This window comes from Ursus americanus, chromosome 5, assembly GCF_024610735.1.
Source record: "Ursus americanus isolate L20-20 chromosome 5, mUrsAme1.1.p, whole genome shotgun sequence".
NCBI lineage: Eukaryota > Metazoa > Chordata > Mammalia > Carnivora > Ursidae > Ursus > Ursus americanus.
The window spans coordinates 81,446,419-81,470,528 of NC_142131.1; positions in this window are offsets into that span (position 1 = coordinate 81,446,419).

Below are 24,110 nucleotides of genomic sequence, written 5' to 3' on the forward strand. Positions count from 1 at the left end.
AGCTCTATTTACTGGAGTATTTTCTACAAGATTTTCCAACTGAATCAAATTGGAATTTGGAATCCTATATTATCAGCTAGAGATCCTAACTGGAGAAAGACATGAATTTAGTCCAATTTTAACTGATAATGTTTACTAAAAATACTTTAAAACCTTACATAATCTCTAAATATATAAGTGAATCATATCTGAAACTCTACAACCATAAAAAAATGTCCAACAACAGCCTGAGAATGAGTGCTGTGAGAATACAACCATTGCCCCTTCTGGGTGCAATTTATACCTCAGAACCATGTGATGGATGATCCCCCTGAAAAGTTCAAGAATTTATTTTTGTTGGATTCATGTTCATTTAGAGGTTGTGTACTTGCTCTGTTTTTTGTTTATTTGTTCATTTCAGTGACCCATTCCTAAGATAAAGGTGCAAATAAAGAATCTAACGCAAAGTATAGATATATATTTTGGCCACAGGTATAAGTCAGGCACAGAAGTGAACATTTGAGTTCTACCATAGATATTGAAATGTTCACTCTCAAAGGAATATCCAAAGACAGTCCATGTAGAAAATAATGATAAATGGGTTGTAGACTTTATGTTTAAATTGGAAGACCCTTTATCTACTTACAGGAGCCATTATGTGTGAGATACAGGAATATATGATAAGTTTGTTTTAGGTACAATGTCTGGGAAAATAGACATGATAAATGAAAAAGCAGAAAACATTTGGTCTGTGCTCTGATTAAATCACACACACACACACACACACACAAATGCCTATGACACCTATTGGATAGACACAGTGAAAAGAAGTGGGTAGAAAGAGAGACAGAGAAGGAGAGAGAGTGAATGAGAAAGACAGTATCATGAAGTTTGTAAAATCAGTGTACAAACACTGGTGCCTTTGAGGCCTGATTGCATAATGTGGCCAAGAGCTGTGTAGAAAGGCCAATTCTACAATTCAATAATAAAGATAATGTGGTGGCAACAGTGCACAAATGCATCTTTTGTCTTCTTTCTTTGTCTTTTAACAGGCATCTTTCAAATTTCCTAAAACTGACTTCCAGGGGAGGATCCTAAATAGTCATTCTCACTTATTCTCACAAGTTACAGGAATCTGAAGATTACCATTTTAGCTATAGTCTCCTGGCACAATCGTTTGTTCGCAATCTCTCTTTATATATAGAATGACTTGAAATTTTTTTTCTTTTAATGATTTTTATTATATTATGTTAGTCACCATACAGTATATCCCCGGTTTCCGACGTAAAGTTCGATGATCCATTAGTTGCGTATAACACCCATGGCCCCATGCAATATGTGCCCTCCTTACTACCCATCACCAGTCTATCCCATTCCCCCACCCCCTCCCCCCCTGAGGCCCTCAGTTTGTTTCTCAGAGTCCATAGTCTCTCATGCTTCATTCCCCCTTCTGATTACCGCCCCTTTCTTTATCCCTTTCTTCCCCTACTGATCTTCCTAGTTCTTATGTTCCATAGATGAGAGAAATCATATGAGAATTGTCTCTCTGCTTGACTTATTTCACTTAGCATTATCTCCTCCAGTGCCATCCATGTTGCAGCAAACGTTGAGAAACCGTTCTTTCTGATACCTGAGTAATATTCCATTGTATATATGGACCACAACTTCCTAACCCAGTTATCTGTTGAAGGGCATCTCAGCTCCTTCCACGATTTAGCTATTGTGGACAATGCTGCTATGAACATTGGGGTGCATATGGCCCTTCTCTTCACTACATCTGTATCTTTGGGGTAAACACCCAGTAGTGCAATGGCTGGATCATAGGGTAGCTCAATTTTTAACTTTTTAAGGGACCTCCACACTGTTTTCCAGAGTGGCTGTACCAACTTGCATTCCCACCAACAATGTAGGAGGGATCCCCTTTCTCCACATACTCTTCAACAATTGTTGTTTCTTGCCTTGTCTATTTTTGCCATTCTAACTGGCGTAAGGTGGTATCTCAGTGTGGTTTTGATTTGAATTTCCTGATGGCTAATGATTTTGAACATTTTTTCATGTGTCTGTTAGCCATTTGTGTGTCTTCATTGGAAAAGTGTCTGTTCATATCTTCTGCCCATTTTTTGATTTGTTTATTTGTTTCTCCTGCATTGAGTTTGACAAGTTCTTTGTAGATCTTGGTTACTAGTCTTTTATCTGTAGCATCATTTGCAAATGTATTCTCCCATTCCATGGGCTGCCTCTTAGTTTTTTTACTGTTTCCTTGGCTGTGCAGAAGCTTTTTATCTTGAAGAAGTCCCATAAGTTCATTTTATCTTTTGTTTCTCTTGCCTTTGGAGATGTGTCATGAAAAAGGTTGCTTTGGCCGACATCGTAGAGGTTTCTGCCTATGTTCTCCTCTAGAATTTTGATGGATTCCTGTCTCACATAGAGGTCTTTCATCCATTTGGAGTTTATTTTTGTGTATGGTGTGAGATATTGGTCATGTTTCATTCTTTTGCATGTAGCTATCCAATTTTCCCAGCACCATTTATTGAAGTGACTTTTTTCCACCAGATGTTTTTTCCTGCTTTATCAAAGATTAGTTGCCCAAATAGCCAAGGGTCCATTTCTGGGTTCTCTATTCTGTTCCATTGGTCTATGTGTCTGTTTTTGTGCCAGTACCATGCTGTCTTTGTGATCACAGCTTTGTAGTACAGCTCGAAATCCGGCATTGTGATGCCCCCAGCTTTGTTTTTCCTTTTCAACAGTTCCTTGGCGATTTGGGGCCTTTTCTTTCCATACAAATTTAAGGACTATTTGTTCCAGTTCTTTGAAAAATGTCCTCGGTATTTTGATTGGGATAGAATTGAAAGTGTAGATTGCTCTGGGTAGCATGGACATTCTAACTATGTTAATTCTAGAATGACTTGAGATTGCTCTGGAGTTATCTATCTTAATAAATATTGATGATGTTACTTTCCTTACTATGATAAGCAAGGATCTCCTCTAGCTTGTACATCCCTACCTCTGCAGGATCATACAACACAACTACTACCTAACTCTATGTTACCTTCAAATTACAGTTAATGCAGTCCTCTGAAGAAGTTTAAACATCACAATTATATCAAGTATAGAATTGCCTGTATCTTCAATTTATGATGCACTATTCTACATAAAGTTTTTTGATGGAATAATTCATAGTTTTCACTGTTCTTAAGGTTGAGATCTGGTGTCATTTACATAGGGAAGCTATATCCTTCCTCTCTGTTCTCACAAATTTCAGTATGCCCACTAATAAAGCTTGACATCATCATATTATCTTTATTATTTTTTGTAATCACTCCATGGACAATTATTGTTTGCATTTTACCTTCTAAAAAGTACTATCGATTTTGTGCCAGTACCATGTTGTCTTGGTGATCACAGCTTTATAATATAGCTTGAAATTAGGCAACATGATGCCCTCAACTTTGTTTTTCTTTTTTGACATTTCCTTGGTAATTCAGGGTCTTTTCAGGTTCAATACAAGTTTTAAGATTGTTTGTTCCAGCTCTTTGAAAAATACCGTTGGTATTTTGATCAGGATGGCATTGGATGTATAGATTGCTCTTGGCAGCATAAACATTTTCACAATGTTTATTCTTCCAATCCATAAGCATGGAATGTTTTTCCAAATTTTTGTGTATTCTTCAATTTCTTTCATAAGTGTTCTGTAGTTTCTAGCATATAGATCATTTACCTCTTTGGTTAGGTTTATTCTAAGGTATCTTATGGGTTTTGGTGCTATTGTAAATGGGGTCAATTCTGTAATTTCTCTTTCTACAGTTAAATGTTAATGTATAGAAAAGCAACTGACTTCTGTGAGTTGATTTTGTATCCTGTCACATTACTGAATTGCTGTATGAGTTCTAGTAATTTGGGGGTGGAGTCTTTTGAGTTTTCCATATAAACTATCATGTCATCTGTGATGAGAGAGAATTTGACTTCTTCACTAATTTGAATACTTTTATTCAAAATAAATAAATAAAAATAATTGTATTTCTTTTTCTTCTCTGATTGCTGAAGCTAGGACTTCTAGTACCATGTTAAACAATAGTGGCAAAAGTGGGCAAATTTGTCGTGTTCCTGATCTTAATAAGGGGAAACTGAGAAGGGAAAAGCTATCAGCTTTCCCCCATTGATAATGATATTCCTCGTGGGCTTTTCAGATAGCTTTTATGATATTGAAGAATGTTCCCTCTATTCCTATACTCTGGAGAGTTTTAATCAGGAATGGATGTTGTATTTTATCAAATGCTTTTTCTGCATCAATTGAGAGGATCATATCTTTCTCTTATTAATGTGATCTACCACATTGTTTGATTTGTGAATGTTGAACCACCTAGCATCCCAGGAATAAATCCTACCTGGTCGTGGTGAATAATCATTCTAATGTACTATTGGATCCTATTGGCTAGGATCTTGTTAGGATTGTTGGCATTCATAGTCATCAGGGATATTGGTCTGTAATTCTCTGTTTTGATGGGGTCTTTGCCTGGTTTTGGGATCAAGGTAATTCTAGCCTCATATATGAGTTTGGAAGTTTTCCTACTGTTTCTATTTTTTGAAACAGCTTCAGGAGAATAGGTATTATTTTTTCTTTGAATGTTTGGTAGAATTCCCCTGGAAGCCACTAGGCCCTGGACTCTTGTTTTTTGGGAGGTTTTTGATCATTGCTTCAATCTCGTTATTAGCCATTGGTTTATTCAGATTGTCTATTTCTTTCTGTTTCAGTCTTGGTAGTTTGTAAGTTTCCAGGAAGGCATCCATTTCTTCCAGGTTGCTTAATTTGTTGGCATATAGTTACTGGTAATAATTTCTAATAATTGTTTCTATTTCTTTGGTGTTAGTCATGATCTCTCCCCTCTCAGTCATGATTTTATAAATTTGTGTCCTTTCTCTTTTCTTTTGGCTACGTCTGGCCAGGGGTTTATCGATTTTATTAATTCTTTCAAAGAACCAGCTTCTAGTTTCATTGATCTGCTCGACTGTGTTACTGGTTTCTCTTTCATCGATCTTTGCTCTGATCTTTATTAATTCTCTTCTCCTGCTTGACTTAGGCTTTATCTTTTGTTCTTTCTCCACTTCTTTAAGGTGTAAAGTTAGCTTGAGCATTTGGGACTTTTCTATTTTTTTGAGTGAGCCTTGGATGGCTATGAATTTCCCCCTTAGGACTGCCTTTGCAGTATCACATAGGTTTTAGACTGATGTGTTTTCATTCTCATTAGTTTCCATGAATTGTTTAAGTTCTTCTTTGATTTCCTGATTGACCCAAACATTCTTAAGCAGGATGTTCTTTAGCTTCCAAGTGTTTGAATCCCTTCCAAATTTTTTTCTTGTGATTGAGTTCTAATTTCAAAGCATTGTGGTCTGAGAATATACAGGGAATAATCTCAATATTTTGCTGTCAGTTGAGACTTGATTTGTGACCAAGTATGTGGTCTATTCTGGATAAAGTTCCATGTGCATTTGAGAAGAATGAGTATTCTGTGGTTTTAGGATGGAATGTTCTGTATATATCTGTGAAGTCCATCTGGTCCAGTGTGTCATTCAAAGCTCTTGTATCTTTGTTGATTTTCAGCTTAGATGATCTGTCTATTGCTGTGAGTGGAGTGTTGAGGTCTCCTTTTATTAAAGTATTAATATCAATATGATTCTTTATTTTGGTTAACAGTTGGCTTATGTAGCTGGCTGCTCCCATGTTGGGGGCATAGATATTTACAATTGTTAGATATTCTTGTTGGATAGACCTTTTAAGAATGATATAGTGTCCTTCTGTATCACTTACTACAGTCTTTAGCTTAAAATCTAATTTGTCTGATATGAGAATTGCTACCCCAGCTTTCTTTTGAGGTCTGTTGGCATGAAAAATGGTTCTCCATCCCTCGCTTTCAGTCTGGATGTATCTTTAGGTTCAAAATAAGTCTCTTGTGGATAGCATATGAATGGGTCCTGTCTTTGAATCTAATCTGCAACCCCGTGGTGTTTCATGGGAGCATTTAGGCCATTCACGTTGAGAGTGATTATTGAAAGATCTGATTTTATTGCCATCATGTATCCTGTGAAGTCCTTGTTTCTATAGATTGTCTCTGTAAATCTCTGGTCTATATTTCTCTTGGGGTCTTTCTACTTTTATAGAAACCCTCCCTAATATTTCTTGAAGGGCCAACTTGGTGGTCACGTATTCTTTCAGTTTCTGCTGGTCTTGGAAGACCCCTGTCTTACCATCCATTCTGAATGACAGCCTTGCTGGATAAAGTATCCTTGGCTGCATTTTCTTCTCATTTATTACCCTGAATATATCTTGCCAGCCCTTTCTGCCTGGCCAGGTCTCTGTGGAGAGGTCTGACGTTATTCTGATGTCCCTCCCTCCATAAGCAATCTCTTCCCCCTATCCACTTTCAAGATTTTTTTCCTTGGATCTATGATTTGCAAATTTCACTATTATATGTCAGGGCATCAGTCTGTTCTCATTGATCCTGCAATGAGATGGAATAATTCTTCTGCCTCTTCTGCCTCTTTAACATGAATGCTTGTTTCTTTCCCCAGAATAGGGAAGTTCTCAGCTACGATTTGCTCAGATATAACTTCTAGACCTCTCCCTCTCTCTCTCTCCACCCCCTCACGTGTCCAAATAATTCTGACATTGGAACATTTCATGGTATCATTAATCTCTCTCAGTCCAATACCTTGGGCTTTAATCTGTTTTTCCCAGGTATCCTCAGTTTCCTTCTTTTCTATCATCTTATATTCTAGCTCACTAATTTGTTCTTCTTCCTCGTTTACCCAAGAGGTCAGAGTATCCAGCTTAGACTGCATTTCATTCATAGAATTTTTAAGTTTGGCCCGATTAGATCATATTTCTGCCCTTAAATATTCTATATTATTGTTAATATTTTTCTCAAGTCCAGATATCTACTTCATAATTGTTACTCTGAAGTCTAATTCTGACATCTTGCTTATATCCATATCCATTAGTTCTGTGGCAGAGGCCACTGTCTCTGGTTCTTTTTGTCATTGGGGGTTCCTCTTCTTAGTAATTCTGATGAGGTGTGTTTGAGGGAATGTACAAAGTCCAAAGTATTAACCACGACCCAAGCAAGATGCACCTGTTTACAGGGACCTTAGGGTTGTCTTCCTCTTGTTCTTCCAGCCAGTCTTCTGGGGGAGGGGCTTCCCCTGCTTGGTCAGAGTTGCCCTGCCCCCCTGTTGGGGGATTGGGTTCAGAGAAAAAAACTTTTTTTGGGGGGGGGCTTTTGTTCTCTGGTGGCTTTCCCTGTTGGCTTTCTGCATCTTTTCAGAGAGTCAAAGCAGAAGTGACCACATCCAAACCTGTGTCTCAGAACAGAGAAATTGCATTCCGATCTTCACTGAGCTCTCTAGGCCACACTGTATATGTTTCTGTCTGTGCTGCTAACAAGCACAGCCTCCCCAGTTGTGGCCCTACAGCAACGCTCCCAGAGGTCGATCCCCAGGCTGGGCACATCTCTGCTCCTTGTACTTCTAAAACCACAAACCACCCCCAGTTCATGCATGCTCACCCACAGCTCCTAGATCCTATCTGGGAGCTGCACTAAAGTCCTTTCCCCTCTGCACTGGTCTGTGAATCTGTGCCCAGTCCACATCATAGGATCTTTTTGTGCTCCAGTATTATATCACCATCCTGGTGCCAGCTAATGGTGGCTCCCTCCCCTTCTGATTATCTTCCAATACCTGTGTGCAGAATCATGGCTCCCCACTTCATACCTCGAGACCATCAGAGATATTCTGTTTATAGAGATCCAGATATTCTTCAATCTCAGGCTGATTTTGTGTGTGTTCCGAATGATTTTGTTGATGTCTAGCTAAATTCAGGGGATCTCTTGAAATAGGGTCCCCTATGCTTCAGCCATCTTTTTTTTTTTTTTGGTGACTCAATGGAACAGAATAGAGAACCCAGATATGGACCCTGACTCTATTATCAACTAATCTTCAACAAAGCAGGAACAAATATCCAATGGAAAAAAGACAGTCTCTTCAGTAAATGGCCCTGGGAAAATTGGACAATTATATACAGAAGAATGAAATTTGACCATTCCCTTACACCAGACACAAAGATAAACTCTAAATAGATGAAAGACTTCAATGTGAGACAGGAATCATCAAAATCCTAGAGAAGAAAAATAGGCAGTAAACTTTTTGACATCACCCACAGCAATTTTTTCCTAAACATGTCACCAAAGGCAAGGGAAATCAAGGCAAAATTAACTATTGGGACTTCAACAAGATCAAAACCTTCTCCACAGTGAAGGAAACAGTCAACAAAATAAAGAGGCAACCGATGGAATGGGAGAAGATATGTGCAAATGACACTACAGATAAAGGGCTGATATCCAAGATCTATAAAGAACTTCTCAAACTTGACATCCAAAAAACAAATGACCCAGTCAAGAAAGGGACAGTAGATATAAACAGACATTTTTCCAAAGAAGACGTACACATGGCTAACAGACACATGCAAAATTGTTCAACAAATGGGCAGAAGATATGAACAGACACTTTTCCAATGAAAACATACAAATGGCTAACAGACACAAGAAAAATCTTCAACATCATGAACCATTGGGGAAATTCACATCACAACCACACTGAGATACCACCTTACACCAGTCAGAATGGCAAAAATTAACAAGGCAGGAAACAACAAATGTTGGCAAGGATGCGGAGAAAGGGGAACCCTCTTACACTGTTGGTGGGAATGCAAGTTCGTAGAGCCCCTCTGGAAAACAGTATGGAGGTTCCTCAAAAAGTTAAAAATAGAGCTCCATACAACCGAGCAATTGCAGTACTGGGTATTTGCCCCAAAGATACAGATGTAGTGAAAAGAAGGGGCACATGCATCACAATGTTCATAGCAGCAGTGTCCACAATAGCCCAACTGTGGAAGGAGACAAGATGTCCTTCAACACAATGAACGGATAAAGAAGATGTGGTCCATATACACAATGGAATATTACTCTGCCATCAGAAGGATGAATAATCACCATTCCCATTGACATGGATGGAACTGGAGGTGATTATGCTAAGTGAAATAAGTCAAGCAGAGAAAGACAATTATCATATGGTTTCACTAATATGTGGAGCATAAGGAATAGCATGGAGGACATTAGGAGAAGTAAGGGCAAAATGAAGGGCAGCAAATTGGAGGGGGAGATGAACCATGAGAGACTCTGGACTCCGGGAAACAAACTGAGAGTTTCAGAAGGGAAGAGGGTGGAAGATGGTTTAGTCCTGTAATGGGTATTAAGGACGGCACATATTAAAATGAACACTGGGTGTTATTCGCAAACAATGAGTCATGGAACACTACATCAAAAACTGGTGAATAATGTGTGGTGACTAACATAACATAATAAAAAAAATACTATTGAAATATGATATCCAAACAGTTGATAGATTTTCAATACAGTAGTAAGAGAAAAGACAAGAATCATATGATACTCTCAATTGATCCAAAAAAAGCATTTGACAAACTACAGCATCCTTTCTTGATTTAAACTCTTCAGAGTGTAGGGATAGAGGGTACATAGATCAATACTATAAAAGCCATCTATGAAAAATCCACAGTGAATATAATTTTCAATGGGGAAAAACTGAAGAGCTATTCCCCTAAGTTCAGGAACATGGCAGGGATGTCCACTATCACCACTGCTATTTTACATGTTACTAGAAGTCTTAGCCTCATAAATCAGACCAAAAACAAACAAACAAACAAACAAACAAACAAACAAACAAACAAAAAACAAATGGGCAAAGAAAGAAGTCAAACTATCACTCATTGCAGATGATATGATACTTTATTTGGAAAACCCAAAAGATTCCACTCCCAAACTGCCAGAACTCATAACAGAATTCAATGAAGTGGCAGTATATAAGATCAATGTACAGAACAGTTGCATTTCTATACACCAACAAAGCAGAAGAAAAGAAATTAAGGAGTCGATCCCATTTACCATTGCACCCAAAACCATAAGATACCTAGGAATAAATCTAACCAAAGAGGCAAAGGATCTGTACTCAGAAATCTATAGAATACTCATGAAAGAAATTGAGGAAGATAAAGAAATGGAAAAATGTCCCATGCTCATGGACTGGAAGAACAGATATTGTTAAAATGTCTATGCTACCTAGAGCAATCTATACATTCAGTGCAATCCCTATCAAAATACCATCAAGTTTTTTTTCAAAGAAATGGAAAAAAATAATCCTAAATTTTTTATGGAACCAGAAAAGACCCCAAATACCTAGAGGAATATTGAAAAGGAAAACCAAACTTGTGGCATCACAGTTCCAGAGTTTAAACTCTATCACAAAGCTGTAATCATTAATAGAGTATGGTACTGGCACAAATGCAGACACAGATCAATGGAACAGAATAGAGAACTCAGAAATGGACTCTCAACTCTATGGTCAACTAATCTTTGACAAAGCAAGAAAGAATATCCAATGGAAAAAAGACAGTCTCTTTGGGTGCCTGGGTGGCTCAGTTGGTTAAGCATTTGCCTTCAGCTCAGGTCATGATCCTGGAATTCTGGGATTGAGCCCCACATCAGGCACCCTGCTCAGTGGAGAGCCTGATTCTCCCTCTCCCCCTGCTTCTCCATCTCCCCCTGCTTCTCCCTCTACCTCTACTTCTGCTGTTCCATCTCCCTCTCCTGCTCCCCCTGCTTGTGTTCTCTCTCTCTGTCAAATAAGTGAATAAAATCTTTTTAAAAAGATAGTCTCTTCAACAAATGATATTGGGAAAATTGGACAAGCACATCCAGATGAATGAAACTGGACCATTTCCTTACACTATACACAAAAATAGACTCAAATGGATGAAAGACCTAAATGTGAGACAGGAATCCATCAAAATCCAAGAGAAGAACACAGGCAGCAACTTCTTTGACCTCAGCCACAGCAATTTCTTCCTAGACACATCGCCAAAGGCAAGGGAAACAAAGACAAAAATGAACTATTGGGGCTTCTTCAAGATCAAAACTTCTCCGCAGCAAAGGAAACAGTCAACAAAACCAAAAGACACCTGACAGAATGGGAGAAGATATTTGCAAATGACATATCAGATAAAGGGATAATATCCAAAATCTATAAATAACTTATCAAACTCAACACCCAAAGAACAAATAATCCAATAAAGAAATAGGCAAAAGACATGAACAACAGAAACATCCAAATGACAGACACATGAAAAAGTGCTCAACATCACTCAGCATCAGGAAATATAAATCAAAGCCACAATGAGATATCACTTCACACCCGTCAGAATGGCTAATATTAACAAGTGAGGAAGCAACAGATGTTGGCAAGGATGCAGAGAAAGGGGAACTGTCCTACACTTTGGTGGAAATGCAAGCTGGTACAGCCACTCTGGAAAACAGTATGGAGGTTCCTCAAAGAGTTGGATGGAACTGGAGGGGATTATGCTATGTGAATAAGTGAAGCAGAGAAAGGCAGATATCATATGGTTTCATTCGTACGTGGAACATAAGAAATAGTGCAAAGAACCACAGGGGAAGGGAGGGAAAACCGAATGGGAATAAATCAAAGAGGGAGAGAAACCATGAGAGACTCTGGACTCTGGGAAACAAACTGAGGTTTACAGAAGGGAGGTGGTGGTGGGATGGGATAATCAGGTAATGGGTATTAAGGAGGGCACATGTGGTAATGAGCACTGCTTGATATATGCAATTAATGAATGGTTGATCATCACATCAGAAACTAATGATTTCCTATATGCTGGCTAATTGAACATAATAATAAAATAAAGAAAAATAAGTAAATTTAAAAAATAGAAAATATATATTAAAAATTTTAAAAATAACTCAAGAAAGAAAAGGAAAAAAAGAAAAGAAAAAAGGAAAGGAAAGGAAAGAAAAAAAAGAAAAAAAGGAAAGGAAAAGAAAAGAAAAGGGAAGGGAAGGGAAGGGAAGGGAGAAAAGGAAAGGACAGGAAAGAAAAAGAAAACTTGTAGTATTTACCACACACAGGGGTTGACTAATACCAATTTTCTGCTAATGGTTACTGTAATACCATTAGAAAGAGGTTAAAAATGAAGAAAGGTATGATGTATCACATTGATTGATTTGCGAATGTTGGACCACCCTTGCATCCCAGGGATGAATCCCACTTGGTCATGATGGATAATCATTTAATGTACAGTTGGATTCTATTAGCCAGGACCTCTTTGAGGATTTTGGCGTCCATATTCATTAGGGAAATCGGTCTATAATTCTCCTTTTTGTTGGGGTCTTTGCCTGGTTTGGGGATCAAGGTAATATTGGTCACATAGAATGAGTTTGGTAGCTTTCCTTCTGTTTCTATTTTTTGAAATAGCTTTAGGAGAATAGGTATTATTTCTTCTTTGAATGTTTGGTAGAATTCCCCAGGAAAACCGTCCAGGCCTGGAGTTTTGTTATTTGGAAGGTTGTTTATCACTGACTCAATCTCTTCATAATTAATTGGCCTGTTTAAGAAATCAATTTCTTCCTGTTTCAATCTTGGTAGTTTATAGGTTTCCAGGAAGGTCCCCATCACTTCCAGATTGCTTAATTTATTGGCATAAAGTTGTTGATAAAAATTTCTAATAATCCTTCCAATTTCATTGGTGTTGGTTGTGACCTCTCCCTTTTCATTCATAATTTTATTAATTTGGGTCCTTTCTCTATTCTTTTGGATAAGTCTTGTCAGTGGTCTGTCAGTTTTATTGATTCTCTCAATGAACCAGCTTCTAGTCCTGTTGATCTGCTCTACTGTACTCCTCGTTTCCAATTCATTGATTTCTGCTCTAATCTTGGTCAACTGCTTCTTTGTGCATGGGTTAAGCCTGTCCCTCTGTTGCTGTTCCAGCTTCTAGAGGTGAGAATATAAAAACTGCATTTTATATTTTTCTATTCTTTTGAGTGAGGCTTGGATGGCTATGTATTTCCCCCTTAGGACTGCCTTTCAGTATCCCATAGGTTTTGGACCATTGTGTTTTCATTCTCTTTGGTCTCCATAAATTGTTTAAATTGATTTTTGATTTCCTGGTTTATCAAGTCATTCCTGAGCAGGATGGTTCTTAGTTTCCAAGTGTTTGAGTTTCTTCCAAATTTTTCCTTGTGGTTGAGTTCCAATTTCAGAGCATTGTGGTCTGAGAATATGCAGGGAATAATTTCAGTCTTTTGGTATCGGTTGAGACCTGTTTTGTGACGCAGAATATGGTCTATTTTGAAAATGTTTCATGGGCATTAGAATAGAATGAGTATTCTTTGGTTCTGGGGTGTAGTGTTCTATATATAACTATGAGGTCCAACTCCTCGAGTATGGCATTCAAAGCTCTCATTTCTTTGCTGATTTCTTGCTTAGGTGATATGTGTATTGCTGATAGTGGAGTGTTGAGGTCTCCTACTATTAATGTATTTTTATCTATATGTCTCTTTATTCTGGTTAAGAGTTGGCTTCTGTATCTTGCTGCTCCACTGTTGGGAGCATATATATTTATAATTGTCATATCCACTTGTTGGACACATCCTTTAAGAATAATATAGTGCCCTTCTGTAACTCTAACTATAGTCTTTAGTTTAAAATCCAATCTGTCTGATATGAGAATTGCTACCCCAGCTTTCTTTTGGGGTCCATTGGTGTGAAAGATGGTATTCCATCCGTTTACTGTCAATCTGAATGTATCTTTAGGTTCAAAATGAGTTTCTTGTAGACAGCAAATGGATGGGTCATGTCATTTTATCCAATCTGCAACCTGGTGGCTTTATGGGAGCAATTAGGCCATTTACATTGAGACTGATTATTGAGAGATACGATTTTAATGATGCCATGTTGCCAGTAGAGTCTTTGTATCTATAGATTGTGACTTTCTGTTCTGTATCACTCTTGGGGCCTTTTTACTTTTATAGAACCCCCCTTAATATCTCCTGTAGGGCTGGTTTTGTGTTTACAAAATTGGTCAGTGACTGGCGATTCTGGAAGGTCTTTATTTCTCCATCAATTCTGAATGACAGCCTTGCTGGATAAAGGATCCTTGGCTGCATGTTTTTGTCTGAAAGAGCTTTAAAAATCTCCCCCCAACCTGTTCTCTCATTCCAGGTCTGTGTAGACAGGTCTGATGTAATTCTGATACCTTTGCCTTGGTATGTGAGAAATTTCTTTGCCCTGGCCGCTCTCAGGAACCATATGATCCTTTCAATTGATGTAGAAAAAGCATTTGACAAAATACAGCATCCTTTCCTGATTAAAACCCTTCAGAGTATAGGGTTAGAGGGTACATTCCTCAAACTCATAAAAACCATCTATGAAAAGCCTACAGCAAATATCATTCTCAATGGGGAAAAGCTGGAAGCCTTTCCCTTAAGATCAGGAACACTACAAGGATGCCCACTCTCGCCATTACTATTTAACATAGTACTAGAAGTCCTTGCAACAGCAACCAGACAACAAAAAGGGATAAAAGGTATCCAAACCAGAAAAGAAGTCAAAATGTCTCTCTTCACAGATGACATGATACCCTGTATTGAAAACCCAAAAGAAACCACTCCCAAACTATTAGATGTTATAGAGCAATTCACTAATGTGGCAGGATAGAAAATCAATGCTCAGAAATCAGTTGCATTTCTATACACGAATAACAAGACTGAAGAAAGAGAAATTAGGGAATCCATCCCCTTTACAATAGCACCAAAAACCATATGTTACCTTGGAATTAACAAGAGACCTAAAAGATCAATATTCTAAAAACTGTAAATCACTCTTGAAAGACATTGAGGAAAACACAAAAAGATAGAAAAATATTCCATGCTCATGGATCAGAAGAATTAACATAGTTAAAATGTCAATGCTACCCAGAGAAATCGACACTTTCAATGCTATCCCGATCAAAATACCATTGACATTTTTCAAAGAACTGGAACAAATAGTTCTTAAATTTCTATGGAACCAGAAAAGGCCCCGAATCACCAAGGAACTGTTGAAAAGGACAAACAAAGCTGGGGGCATCACAATGCCAGATTTTGAGCTGTTCTAAAAGCTGTGATCACAAAGACAGCTTGGTACTGGCACAAAAACAGACACATAGACCAATGGAACAGAATAGAGAACCCAGAAATGGACCCTCAGCTCTTTGGGCAACTAATCTTTGATAAAGCAGGAGAAAACATCCAGTGGAAAAAAGACAGTCTCTTCAGTAAATGGTGCTGGGAAAATTGGACAGCTACATGCAAAAGAATGAAACATGACCACTCTCTCACACCATACACAAAGATAAACTCCAAATGGATGAAAGACCTTGATGTGAGACAGGAATCCATCAAAATCCTAGAGGAGAACATAGGCAGCAACCTCTACGACATTGGCCAAAGCAACCTTTTTCATGATACATCTCCAAAGGCAAGAGAAACAAAAGATAAAATGAACTTGTGGAACTTCATCAAGACAAAAAGCTTCTGCACAGCCAAGGAAACAGTCAAAAAACTAAGAGGCAGCCCATGGAATGGGAGAAGATATTTGCAAATGATGCTACAGATAAAAGACTGGTATCCAAGATCTACAAAGAACTTCTCAAACTCAATACGTGAGAAACAAATAAAGAGATCATAAAATGGGCAGAAGATATGAACAGACACTTCTCCAATGATGACATACAAATGGCTAACAGACACATGAAAAAATGTTCAAAATCATTAGCCATCAGGGAAATTCAAATCAAAACCACACTGAGATACCACCTTACGCCAGTTAGAATGGCAAAAATAGACAAGGCAAGAAACAACAGTTGCTGGAGAGGATGTGGAGAAAGGGGATCCCTCCTACATTGTTGGGGGGAATGCAAGTTGGTATGGCCACTCTGGAAAACAGTGTGGCGGTCCCTTAAAAAGTTAAAAATTGAGCTACCCAATGACCCAGCCATTGCACTACTGTGTATTTACCCCAAAAATACAGATGTAGTGAAGAGAAGGGCAATATGCACCCCAATGTTCATAGCAGCATTGTCCACAATAGCTAAATTGTGGAAGGAACCAAAATGCCCTTCAACAGATGACTGGATTAAGAAGTTGTGGTCTATATATACAATGGGATATTACTCGCTATCAGAAAGAACGAGTTCTCAACATTTGCTGCAACATGGATGGCACTGGTTGAGATAATGCTAAGTGAAATAAGTCAAGCAGAGAAAGACAATTCTCATATGATTTCTCTCATCTATGGAACATAAGAACTAGGATGATCGGTAGGGGAAGAAAGGGATGAAGAAAGGAGGGGTAATCAGAATGGGGAATGCAGCATGAGAGACTATGGATTCTGAGAAACAAACTGAGGGCTTCAGAGGGGAGGGGGTTGGGGGAATGTGATAGACTGGTGATGGGTAGTAAGGAGGGCACGTATTGCATGGTGCACTGGTTGTTATACGCAACTAATCAATCATCGAACTTTACATCAGAAACCAGGGATGTACTGTATGGTGACTAACATAATATAATAAAAAAACATTAAAATAAAAAAAAAAAACAAAGAAAGGATTTGAAAGAGCACCAATGGTCCTCATTTCTTTTTTTTATATTTATGTTTAAAATTATCATAAACAAATACAAATTTTAAGTGAGATTAACCTAGGTGTTAGTTTTCTAAATGTGTTTTATTTCTACTCTTTTCTGTATATTGCAAATATTCCAATTTATATTAATTATTATCTCTTCCATGAAAGTATTCTGAATTTGATACATATACGTCATTTCTATTGATAAAATTGATAAGATGGTATAAACTTAGGTATAATTATCTAGTTGGATCTTTAGTAATCTTGATGATTTTCTGGAAGAAATCTCTAATCACAGACAGAAACTCATCCACTATCATTTCATGGATATGATATATGATATGAAATACATTCTCTCAGCATATTTCTGTGAAGCATATTTTTTAAAAATTTTCCTTATGTTGTTAGGAAGCACGTTTTTATGATATTTCCTTTACACATATATCAATTCATTACAATGAATGGTATAGTGATTGTATTTTGAAGTAGAAATTTGGACTTTTATTTAATACTGATAAATCAGTCTAATTTTCATTTGTGAGGTTGAATGAACCCATTTGGGCCTCATGTTTTTATATTCAGACAGCAGGATACATTGCTATACTGTTAAAAACTTATTATGTAACTGGTAATGATTATGTATCAAGCAGAGGCTGGTTAGTTGACTGGTTTGGTGTACAATTCAGAAAGAGGACACTTTGTTACTAAGAGACTTAGTCCTCTGCAAGTGTTACCATGGCAACCACACAGCTTTGTCCGATGAATTTGCTAATTAAGGGTTCCTACAGATCCTAGAGAATTATCCTCAATTCCCCTAATAAATCAAAGATCCAATTAACCACAATTTCTAAGGGGAAATATAAAGTTTTAACTCTTGCTAATTGGGAGGTTATTTAACAAGGCTCTGTGGGTGCTCAGATTAGACAAACTCATTAAAAGTTTTTCACCTCTATCCCAGAGGCCTGATTTAATAAGCCCCTGAACACTGTTCTTTCAATTAAGACATTTCTCTTTCATGCTTAGAGCACATAAATGTGTATGATTAATGCCTTGTTATCTTTGTTAGTGAACATCCCTTCCCCAGTAATGTGAGAGAAAAAAAAATCAAAAATTATCATAATTTATCTAGATTTCCAGGAAGTTGGAAATGCTTTTAAACTTCTGTTTACCAATTTTATAAAGATATATTGAGTAGTAGAATACTCCACAACCCCTCTCAACACATTTTAAAATGTATCTAAATAAAATTACACACGTGTATTAGATTATATTGTAGGTCCAACAAACCCAGTAGTGATTAGGAGGGCTTCTGTGGTAATCTCCCATATCCAGAATGTTGGAGAAATGCTATTCGTCTGTTTTGCTTCTTAATGATTTAATATGTGAACATTTAAAGAAATGAAACAAGAATCTCTCAGACAATCTTAGTGAGTCATTTAATTCAGTTGCACTATATTTGAAGAGAAAGAAAGAAAGAAAGAAAGAAAGAAAGAAAGAAAGAGAAAGAAAGAAAGAAAGAAAGAAAGAAAGAAAGAAAGAAAGAAAGAAAGAAAGAAAGAAAGAAAGAAAAAGATTATCAAACCAGTTGACTTTTGAGATCCTTTTCATCTCTTAAGTGCTGTACTATATTACTGATATATTCACTTACAATGATAGGCATCAAAGTGTTAAGGCATTGCACATTTGTTTAAGTCATGAACTGGGGATCCAAGGACTTTCCTCTTTGATTACCCATAGCTACTCACATAGATGACCTCTCTGATAGAAATAGACACCATGCTGAATGCTAGGCAAAAAGACTCTTTGTAACTACTATGATTTGGGGGGCTTGTTTTTCTTTTCCAAAACCCATTTAGTTGCTTGAAGATCTAAACCTGACTGTGTAGTTTCTTTAATTATGCCGAGTTTCATCTATTTCCTTTCTTCCAAAATTCACAAGCAAACTTGAAATTGTATAGATTCCCCTCTGAGAGTGAAAAAACATGACCTCAGGAGCACACACAGACTCTAAAAGTAAAGGAAATTTTTTTCCATAAAAATTAAAATATTTTTTTTCTTTTTTCAAAACTTGGATATCAAACATTAGTTGAGTCATTAAATCAATGTATCATGTCACAGTTGTATTTTATACTCATGGTAGAATACAAAATATGAGGGACCGTCTAGGCAAATATACCCATGCAATCATGTTTTAGGATAAGAGGCAAAGTGAAATGTATTTTTCCTATAGCAATGCATTAATCATAAATATCTAGCTACCTCATGCATTCTCAGGCAAGCAATTTCCTAAAACAAAATACCCTGGCTTATCTCCTGCACTGATAATTCTCATCATTTGGAAACATAATCTAAAATGGCAGAGATGATATTGAAAGAATTTACCTGCTTTCTCTGATATATCCTAAAGATATATTTTTACATTCTTGGCCCAACTTATTTATTTAAGTAAGCCAACCTGCTGCTCTTCCTTTTTGTTAAAATGAAAAGCCAGAGGAGAACTGAGTTCTAAGCTATCTTCAAGCTACCTTATTGATTTATCAAAGTTACCTATGTTTTCAGGAGAATAAATTTCCATGCAAGTTCAATCCAATATTACCTCACCACATACTTGGACTGTACTCCTCTTGTTACCTTCCTCAAGCTTCCTTCGTTATACTAAAGTCACAAATATCACAATACAAGCCTGGTGCCCATGCATATGCAAAACTGAAATATGGATTCATGAGATGAAATTCTATGCATAACTCCTCTTTTATTCTTTCTAGAAATACTTTTTTAAAATAATATTTATTATGTTATATTAGTCACCATACAGTACATCCCCAGTTCTTGACTTTTCTACATGAACTTTCTATGGATTTAGAGAAAGTGTCCTATGAAATTGAATCATTAATGACATCTGTTGGTAGCTGGCTGGGAATATACATCCTTACTGATGCCCCTTTTGTTCCTGCTCATTCCTCTTCTCCTTTTTGCTATTGAGTCCTAGGATGGTTGTTTCCAAGGAAATAGTAGGATACAAGCCTTCTCCCCAGGCTTTGTTTGTGGGGATTTTGGGACAAGGGAATTTTTAGAAAGAGGGACACTGAATAAAGACACTTGAATTGGGATAAAGACATCACTGTTGGTGATGAGTTTGGTGCTGATGCCCATGGATGAAGGAACAATTACCCTGTAGCTAAACTAGATGAGACATAGCTGAAATATTAGAATTTTGGGTATATGGTAGTTGTTGCACTTGAATAAGGTGGGGCAATAAAAATTATAAGAATTTTGCAGTAACTTAGTTCTTGTTAAAAATGATTGAATATTGAAAAGACAAAATGTGAAGTTCAAAGAATTGAATTGCTAATTTAAGACATTCTAAAAAAGGCAGAGTGTGACTGTGTCAGCTGTGGAGAGATCCTCATTGTCAAGCAAAAGGGAAAATATGACAAAAATCAAATGCAAGATTTATTTTTTATAATAATTTTATTTTGTTATGTTAGTCACCATACAGTACATCCCCAGTTTTTGATGCAATGTTCCATGATTCATTATTTGCGTAAAATACCCAGTGCACCATGCAATATGTGCCATCCTTAATACCAATCACCAGCCTATTCCAATCGCCCACCCCCTCTTCCCTCTGAAGCCCTCAGTCTGTTTCCCAGAGTTCACAGTCTCTCATGGTTCATTCCCCCTTCTGTTTACCTCCCCTTCATTATTCCCTTCCTTCTCCTACTGATCTTTCTATTTTGTATGTTCCATAAATGAGTGAAATCATATGAAAATTGTCTTTCTCTGCTTGACTTATTTCACTTAGCATAATCTCCTCCAGTCCTGTCCATGTTGCTGCAAATGTTGGATAATCATTCTTTCTGATGGCTGAGTAATATTACATCGTATATATGGACCATATCTTCTTTATCCATTCATCTGTGGAAGGGCATCTCGGCTCCTTCCATGATTTAGCTATTGTGGACAATGCTGCTATGAACATTGGGGTGCATATGACCCTTCTCTTCACTACATCTGTATCATTGGGGTAAATACCCAGTAATGCAATTGCTGGATCATAGGGTAGCTCAATTTTTAACTTTTCAAAGGACCTCCACACTGTTTTCCAGACTGGCTGTACCACCTTGCATTCCCACCAACAATGTAGGAGGGATCCCCTTTCTCCACATCCTCCCCAACATTTGTTGTTTCTTGCCTTGTCAATTTTTGCCATTCTAACTGGCCTAAGGTGGTATCTCAATGTGGTTTTGATTTGAATTTACCTGTTGGCTAATGATTTTGAACATTTTTTTTCATGTGTCTCTTAGCCATTTGTATGTCTTCATTGGAAAAGTGTCTGTTCATATCTTCCACCCATTTTTTGATTTGATTATTTGTTTCACATGTATTGAGTTTGAGAAGTTCTTTGTAGATCTTGGATACTAGTCTTTTATCTGTAGTGTCATTTGCAAATATCTTCTCCCATTCCATGGGCTGCCTCCTAGTTTTTTTGATTGTTTCCTTTGCTGGGCAGAAGCTTTTTATTTTGATGAAGTCCCAAAAGTTCATTTTTTTTTCTTTTGTTTCTCTTGTCTTTGGAGATGTGTCATGAAAAAAGTTGCTGTGGCCCATTTCAAAGAGGTTGCAAGATTTAACTATAAGAATGAAGAACTTCACTGGATGCTGTATTTACATTCTCAACTAATCTCCTATGTCAAAATCACAATCCTGGTAGAAAATAAGACCTGTGTCCCTCATCAGTACCCATGAAGGAGACAAGTCTGAAAACCTTTACAATTTTTTTTTGTTTTTTGGTTTTTTTGTGGTTTTTTTTTTTTTAGAAATGTACAAAACCAGGGGAGTCCGACCACCTTTGGCAAATGAAAATTTTTTCTTTTGCTTGGACACTTATCTAATACCTAACCTGAAGCAGGTGTTTCAAATACCGATAACTCTCTCTGACGATCTCTCCCCATTATTCCTCATAGGTCTAGATGGACAGGTGGCATCAGAATACAATATTTGCTCTGAGGGAAGGTATCAAGATCTGGATAGACAATATTATCCAAAACCTGTGTGCTGCATATGAGATTGTTTCTTGAGTGTGCTGGCCTGGGAGTAATCATATCATATGTCTGTTTAGGGGACAATTACTTTTTTTTTAAGATTTTATTTATTTATGTGACAGAGAGACAGCCAGCGAGGGAAGGAACACAAGCAGGGGAAGTGGGAGAGGAAGAAGCAGGCTCCCAGCGGAGGAGCCCGATGTGGAACTCAATCCCAGAATGCCAGGATCACGCCCTGAGCCGAAGGCAGCCGCCTATGGACTGTGCTACCCAGGTGCCCTGAGGGGACAATTACTTATTATACAAGCACTCTTCTTGACTCAGGATATAAAATTTTGGTGTAAACCTGGAATGTAATAGAAGTTTGGAGACAAATGTATCCAGTGTAAATATCAGAGATGCCAGAACTGCTGTAGGAGTGCACTAAGGGAGGCTCAGAAACCTTCGGTTGTTGGAAACATTAAATCAGATAAGTTGTGTGAGACCCAAGCACCCACAACTGACTGTGTATCTTAGGAGAGCCTTGATCACCACTCCCCTTTACTATGACCTTAAGGGAGACTCTAGTGAAAAGATGATACAACTTTGAAAAAAAATGTGGCTGTTTTCTGTAGCCAGAGTTAATAGTGGGAGGGGCTGTCATGGTGTCTGTAGGAATGATGGTATTCTAGGATGTCAGAGTATTTGGCAATTGGAATGTAGATATGGTTAGCATAATGAGAATTAAGGACTGAATGATAAGTGACAAATCCAGGCCTACAGGAAACTTTAGTGAAAAAAATAGACCACAGTATTCATAAAAGCAAGATAGATGGGCAGCCAAGGATGTGACTTGGTAAGAATACCAAATAAAAAATTGAAAAAAAAAAACCCAAATAAACAAGCAAACACATATATACATCTGTCCCATGAAAGGGTAACAACAGACAAAGTTGAAAATGACAGTCCCTTGCCAAGTATATTTTTATTTTTATTTTGTTACAAATTTTTATTTACATTCTAGTTAGTTAACATGTAATGTAATATTGGTTCCAGGAGTAGAATTTAGTGATTTGTCATTTATAGATAACACCCAATTATCATCATAACAAGTGCCTTTCTTAATACTCATCACCCATTCAGCCCGTGCTCCACCCATCACTGCTCCATCAATACTCAGTTTGTTCTCTATACTTGTGTCTTTTCTCTTTTCTTTTTCCATTCCCCTATGTACATGTTTCATTTATTAAATTGCACATATGAGTGGAATCATATGGTCTTTGTCTATATCTGACTGACTTATTTTTCTTAGCATAATACACTGTAGTTCAATCCATGTCATTGAAAATGGCAATTGTGATGGCTGACTAAAATTCCATTGTCTTTTTATACAACTTTTTTTGTTTGTTTATTGAGACACTTTTCCTCTCAATAAATTACTAATACTTTTCTTCATATAAGTCCTGCAGTATTGTTAATTTTAAGTAGTTTATACTTTTATCACTAATACAAGTAGATATCTTTCGTTACAATTCTTATTTTTTTATGTTTGCCAGCATATAGTACATAGAAAGTTTTTGATGTAGTGTTCAGTGAATTCATTAGTTATATATAACACCCAGTGCTCATCACAAAGTGTTCCCTACTTAATACCCATCACCTCATTCCCCATCTTCCCACCCCCCTGCCTTCTAACCCTCAGTTTGTTTCCCAGAGTCTAGAGACTCTCATGCTTTGTCTACCTATCTGATTTCTTCCGTTCAGTATTCCCTCCCTTCCCCTTTAGGCCTCCACTCTATTCCTTATAGTCCACATATGAGTGAAACTATTTGATCATTCTAATTCTCTGCTTGACTTATTTCACTTAGCATAAACCCCTCTAGTTCCATCCATGTTGATGCGAATGTGAGAATTCATCCCTTCTGATGGCTGAGTAATATTCCATTGCATATATGTACCACTTCTTCTTTATCCATTCATCTGTTGAAGGGCATTGCAACACCTTCCACAGTTTGGCTATTGTGGACATTGCTGGTATGAACATAGGGGTGCATGTGCCCCTTCTTTTCACTACATCTGTATCTTTGGGGTAAATACATAGTAGTGCAATTGCTGGGTCATAAGGTAGCTCTATTTTTAATGTCTTGAAGAACATTCCATACTGTTTCCCAGAGTGGCTTTACCAACATGCATTCCCACTAACAGTGTAAGGAGGGTTCTCCTTTCTCCACATCCTTGCCAACACTTGTTATTTCCTGTCTTGTTAATTTTGGCCATTCTAACTGGTGTAAGGTGGCATCTCATTGTGGTTTTGATTTGTATTTCCCTGATAGCTAGTGATGTGGAGCATTTTTTCATGTGTCTGTTAGCCATGTGCTTGTCTTCTTTGGAGAATGTCTGTTCATGTCTTCAGCCTATTTATTGACTGGATTATTTGTTTCTTGGGTGTTGAGTTTGGGAAGTTCTTTATAGATCTTGATAACCAGCCACTTATTTGAAATGTCATTTGCAAATATCTACTCCCA